The sequence below is a fragment of the Thunnus thynnus genome, chromosome 9, assembly GCF_963924715.1.
Source record: "Thunnus thynnus chromosome 9, fThuThy2.1, whole genome shotgun sequence".
Lineage (NCBI taxonomy): Eukaryota > Metazoa > Chordata > Actinopteri > Scombriformes > Scombridae > Thunnus > Thunnus thynnus.
In genome coordinates, this window is record NC_089525.1 from 13943937 (window position 1) to 13950837 (window position 6901).

Here is a 6901-nt window from a genome sequence, read left to right on the forward strand (position 1 = left end):
AGAGACCCCCAGACATAAGTGAGAATCTATGTTTTTATGGAATCTGGATGATTCCTGTAAATAGTTTAAAGAAGAGTTTGAAGTAGATGGCTGTATTTATGTAGCTGTCACTGTTCAAAGACAAAAGGAACCCAAGAGCACAACTCAGGAGGCAGATATAAAAAGTAAAGCATCTTTACTTAGAAAAATACAAGGATACAAAAATCCAGGTAGTAAAACAAAGTACAAGGGGGTCAGGCTGAGGCAGAATCTGAAATACACAGGCAGAGTCAAAACTAGATCAGGATCAAATAACAGACAGGCATTATCAGAGCGCTGGAAAATAAAGACACATAGCACAAAGACAACCTGGCAGAGGGTGTGGAAATGGACCGGTAAATATACTAGGGAGCTAATGAGGGAATGGGGAACAGGTGAGTGGGGAGGATGAGCAGGTGAGGTGATTCTACTGGTGGGAAGGGCAGGTGGGAGTGGCAGGGTCTGAAATGACAGCAGAATTAGAACATGAACAACCAAACTGAATAAACGAGCAGCCTGAATTTCAAAACTATGACAGACCCCTCAAGGAATGGCTCCTGACATCCCACCACACTGGTCAGGATGGGACTGAAGGAATGCAGAGATGAGCTCTGGGTCCAGGATGCTGTGAGCAGGGACACAAAATTGCTCTTCAGGACTGTAGCCTTCCCTGTCCACCAAGTACTTGACAGTATGTGCCAGCTCTCCATCAATGAGCCAGGTGGGAGGTGGGGGTCTGGAGGCGGGCTGCAGAGGGCTTTCTGTGACTGGTTTAATGCGGGAGACATGGAGGGAGGGATGGATCCTCAAGGGGTGTGGAAAGCACAGGCACACCGCTGCAGGATTAATGACTTTGGAGATGGGAATGGGGCAATGAATCGGGACTCCAATCCCAAAGGCATGTCCCGAGTGGAAAGCCAAACCTGCTGACCAGGTGATATCTCTCAGAGGAGAAGAGTGGAGTGGGCCCTGAGCCAAGTGCAGTGGCAGCATCTGATTAAAGCCTGGACGGAGGGGACACTGGTGCTCTCACTGGTCAGTGAGAGTAATAGGCCAACAGCTGCTTGGCCAAGCAGGAAGGCTGTTGGACTGCAGATGGAACCCAGAGAACATGCTGGCCGAAGCCCTCAACAATCTGCAAAATGCCTTCCAGAAACAGAAGGTGAACTGGGGCACCCGATCAGAGACAATGTCTCTGGGGAGGCCATGCAGGTGGAAAACATGGTGTGACAACAGTTCATCTGTCTCTTTGGCAGTGGGGAGCTCTGGCAGAAGAATGAAGTGTGCAGACTTGGTAAAGCCACATTTGACAGAATGACTGTTAGCTTCAGAGTGGGGCAGATGAAATCCAGGGATATATGGGACCAGAGTTGATGAGGTACTGGCAGGGGTTGGAGGTGACCCACAGGGCTTTGATGGGAAGACTTGTGTTGGGAGCAAATGGAACAAGCAGCCACAAACTCTTGTGTGTCCTCCTCCATGGAGGTCCACCAGAACCACTGACGGAGGAGGTCCAGGGTGTGCTGCACCTCAAGGTGTCAGGCCAGATGAGAGAAGTGCCCCCACTGAAGGACCTGGGAGCGGAGATGAGCTGGGATATATAGGCAGCTATCTGGATAGTTACTGGGTGCAGAAACATCAGAATGAGACTGTTTGACCTTAACTTCAATGTCCCAGATCAGAGCTCCAATCACACAGGAAGGGGGAAGGGTCTCCTCAGTCTCCGCAGGGTTCTCCTCCTTCTGAAACTGGCGAGAGAGGGCGTCAGGTATGGCCTTCTTGGAACCTGGGTAGGAGAGAGTGAAATGAAAATTTGTCCCCCTCCCGGATGCAGACCAAATGATAAGCAATTCTAAGATCCAGTATGGTGAAAACACTGGAAACTAGGAGCAGTTCAAAAGCAGATGAAATGAGTGGGAGGGAGTTCCCGTTTTTCACCATAATGTCGTCAAGTCCTTGATAATCAACGCAGGGACACAGGATCACATCCTTCTTGTCCACAAAAAAAGAACCTTGCTCCTGCAGGGGATGAAGAAGGACGAATGATGCCAGCTGCCAGAGACTCACTGATGTATTTTTCCATGGCCTACCTCTCTGAGATGAGGAAGTGGCCGTCAAGAGCGTTGGCCTGAATGGGGGACTCCAGGAGTTTCTGCAGGATGTTGAATTTATGAGCCAATTTATAATCCAGAAAGTTGGCATCTACCCTGAGTTGATGAAGAATGACATGGGGTGTGTGTGTGTGGCCATCCAGGAGGAACTGCACATGGATTAATGGTCAAGAGGGCATTTCAGCAAGTCAAGCCTGGCCCATCAGCACCCTCTGGATTACTGATGAGCTTTTTCTTTTACTGGGAAGGAGGTGACCAAGTGTCCCTGTTGGCCATCATACATGCAGCAATTCTCCATGTGACGCTGACGGTGTTCCTCAGGGGAGAGATGGGTCATTCCTAGCTGCATCAATATGAATAGTCAGTTCAATGAGAGCATCTAGCTTGCTGGGTAATTCTTGAGCCACTAGTTCATCTTTAATTTTATCAGCCAAGCCATGATAAAAGGCATCATACGGAGAGGGAGACTTCCACTTACTTTCAGTGGTGATTGCCTAGTCATAGTCAGCTACCCGTTGTTCCCCCCGTCACAGGTTAAGCAGCCCCCTCGCTGCCTCCTGGCCCAAAGCTGTGTGATTGAACACCTTCCTTAATTCTGCTGAAAACGTCTGAGTCAAAAAAGGTTGGCAGCTGCTGGGCTCACCGGTGTAGCATTCTCGGTGGGATACACAAGGTTCCGGACTGGAGATGACATGAACAGGAGGACTGGTAGACGATGCAGCAGCCAGCGGTTGACTGAGCAGAGTGAGCTGCTGAATCTGGTCATGAAGAGCCTCCAGATGCTTGTCATGGCATGCAGAGGATTCCTAGAGAGCCCTCACAATAGCAATGAATTATTGTTTGTGTTGGCATAAAGCACTAGCATGTGCCTCCATCTCTTGTCTTAAAGTCTCAAGAGTCAGTTCATAACTGGCCAGATTGTTCTGTCACAGTTCAAAGACAAAAGGGACCCAAGAGCATGACTCTGCAGGCAGATGTAAAAAGTAAAGAGAAAAATACAAGGATACAAAAATCCAGGCAGTGAAACAAAGTTCAAAGGGGTCAGGCCAAGGCAGAATTCAAAATACACAGGCAGGGTCAAAACTAAATCAGGTTAAAAAAAACAGGCAGGCAATAATCAGAGGGCTGGAAAGCAAAAGCACATAGCACAAAGACAATCTGGCAGAGAACTAGTGGAAATGGACTGGTAAATATACTATGGAGCTAATGAGGGAATGGGGAAAAGGTGAGAGGAGAGGATGAGCAGGTGAGGTGATTCTACCGGCAGGAAAGGCAGGCAGGTGGGAGTGGCAGGGTCTGAAATGACAGCAGAATTAGAACATATATGTACAAACAACCAAAATGAAAAAATGAGTAGACTGAATTTCAAAACCATGACAATAGCACTTTTGTCCAAAGCACTTTGCAGCTTTTTTGCCGCTCATTCAGCCATTCACACACACACACACACCAATGGCAGCAAGCTACCATGCAAGGTGCTGCCTGACCATTGCGAGCAATTTGGAGTTCAGTATTTTGCCCAAGGTCATTTTGACATGCAGAAAGGAGAAGCTGCGGATTGAACCACCAATCCTGTGATTAGTAGACAAGCCGCTCAAGTAGAGGACAGTATGGTCATGGTAACCAATTAGTCAAGGAAGTCAAGGTGTCCAAAACGCATAATTTAAAGAGGGCATGTGTCCAATAACTGATCTGTACACATGTTCATTTTACCTGTTGATAATTATAGTTTCTGTAAAGTGCCTGCATCTGCATCTGTATGTGTGCACATGAGTGTTTGTGTCTTCCTGTCCCCGCAGTTTCACTCTAGCAAGGAAGTCCCACTATGCAGGGTATCGCTCCCAATTTTCTGCGGGGGTTGATGTTGATGACATTCACTGTGATTTTGTCATTTCTTCCCCTGAATTCATTTGTAATCTGTTCCATTGGTATTTCCACACATTGGACTTGGCAGAATCAGGCCAGAGTAAGACCCTAAATGTACTCCGCGGCTGTAAATTCCCATTGCTCTAACAATGTCCCTGCAGGCTCCTCGTGAAAGAGCACAGTATGTAGGTTTAATCACAGCTCAGAGCACAATGTGGTTTAAAAAAGGAAAATTGTCCACTTTAACATAAATATCTATGATTTTTTTTTTTTACCAAAAGTGACACCAATGGGAAAATTGGGCCCCTGTATTTGTGGCACTAGAATGTAAAGATTATTGCTGTTAACCTCTTAAAAAAAATCATAAATGTGGACAAACTAGTTTGAGCTGTTGTAACATTTTCTCAAGCTCTAAGCATTTGCAAATGACTGTAAATCTGTCTTTTTTGACAATTGACAGTGTACTGTAGCATAATCCTGGGAATACCCTTTCTTGCCGTCATGATTAACAAATATACAAATCACAAAAGATGTGAACCTCAGGAGAAAGATCGTAAGTCCCGTTGTTAGTCAGCCACATTTCCATTAATTTCCGAGTGTTCCCGAGTGTATTAAACTCAGAAATGTCAGTCATCTAAAATTAGATGAGTGAGCAGAAAAACATGTTGGTCTCAGATATTTATGGAGATGTGCTGCAGGCAACAAGACCTCTCCCAGTAGAGTTTGGATATTTTTTCAGATGAAAGAGATAAATTGCATATTTCATCTTTCTATTCCAGTTGTCGAGCTCGGCAGAAATGATCCAGTGCCTTGATGTATAGTTCCAGACATCTTCCATGTTACACAATAACAACAGTTATCACCTTGGATTTATAATGTACGAGGAAAGTAAACTACAGTCTCTTTCAAACCTCATATAATACTGTTTAATCCTAATATGTATTGTATGAAAGGTTAAATCCTGTTTGCTTGGTTTTTACATCATGCCTCCATTATTCTGTGTGTGAATAACAGTCTTTTCTTGTCGCCTAATATCTGATAAGCTGGGTAATTCTTCCACTTTTGATTCCACACAGGCTTTGCGGTTATTTTCTAATACAAAGGCTGTAATCATGCTGTCAGACCTGTCTCATGTTAAAGAAAGCTGTTGTGGGAAATGCAAGGCCTGCAGGCAACCCTGCCAGATAATTGAGGGCGGTTAGCGGTGGCAGTGATGTTCTTTGATTGAAGATTTAATGTTACTTTGCATCCAAGAAGAGGAAGTTGGGTATCGACTGTCTATAAAGACTGCAAGGCTGACTGTAGGCCAGGGCCAGGATCTGAGGCTATTGATCTGTGGGGAAAGCAGGTTCAGATGGTTCTGTGGGATAGGCCACAAAGGTCAACTGGGCCAGGCCAGGCCAGGCTACGGCTTGATGTTGTGTATATTTGATATGCAAAAACAGATTCATTGAATTTCATTGGGCTATTAGGATTCTGATCATGCTAAGTGCTAGGTGAAATGCCATCCAAAGCGGATCTGGTTTTTAAAGACAGGAAGAGGGGCATTGGATTTCAAACTGAGAGATTTCATGCTGTGCTCCTATTCAATGTGGGCTGGGAGGAAGAGATATGGGTCTGGGTGCAGAGAGGAGGAGAGGAAGAATGGCCACTATATCCCTGACAAATTCATTATGTTACAGTCCCCTTCCAGGTTTTTGCTATTTTATTCTCTACTGAGGCATTAAGAATCTAACGGCCTTTTTATATGAGCTACTGGAGGTAGTTTCACATCCAAACTCATATCTCTTCTTAGTCTGAAGCTAAATACAGACTGTTAAGACCTACATTTTTTAACTTTCTATTTCTGTCACATACGGATCTGATGTCTTTTTGACCAGGATCATAGGTTTCGGTTTAAATATTTGCCTTAGCTGACAAAGGTAGAAGGGTTTTAAGTCTCATATAGAGCAAACTAGATCACCAAATCAAAAAGCTTTTTCCTTTGAACTTGTGTTGGAGGACACTCGCTGTCCCAAGAGAGAGGCAGTTTTTCATCTATCATTACTCAGGCTGTTTTAGGGGTTGCAGCGGTGTGGTGCCCAAGCCTCGCTCCTTACGGATGCGATGTGGCGACACTGCAGAAATCTTTTCGCTAAAAATAGTGCTCACCATAAATGGTGCTTGTGATACACAGCTATGGTTTTCTCTTCCCATTCCCAGGAGATCCTCTCAAGAGGATAAGAGACACATTAAAATCTCAACAAGAAGGGATCTGTTTCACTTCTTAAATGAAGCCAGATTTGTGTGTGTGGTTTGCTGATGGTGGGGTGACCACAACGAGGCAAAATGGTTCCAGCCCAGTGGAGCATCTGTATCCGGAAAATCATAATGATTCAGGGAAAAAATCTCTAACTAAGCTATTGTGATCATGTCTGACTAGGGAATGCAGCTTTCACTAAAAGGAAGGAAAATTCCAGTATTTTTTTAACCTGGGTCTTGTTTTCATACTTTTGGCCATTCTGAGTAAAGGGGTCATGCTAATTTTTCATTTGTCACCTACCAGTACTAGATTTTTATCACCTTTAGCAAGCCAGTTAGATTAATGTTGGCTCCGCGAGCATAAAAACACTATGTCCAGCTGACTTTTTTCATATTTCCAACAGTCTAATTTCAAAACAAAAACACTCTAAAAATAAAAATAAATCAAATAATTGTTCTTGCATTGCATTGTAGAGCTAGTTCTATAGGATTATACAACAGCTCTGCCATAAATTCTACTTTTACGAAGCTTATACATCTTCAGTTTTTTTGGACATTGTCAGAAGATGATAATTCAACTTTATGTTTTCTGGAGTGCATTATATTGAAAAGTGTTCCTAATATTTTGTCCACCCCATTAACATTTTAACATAACCCTGTTTGGC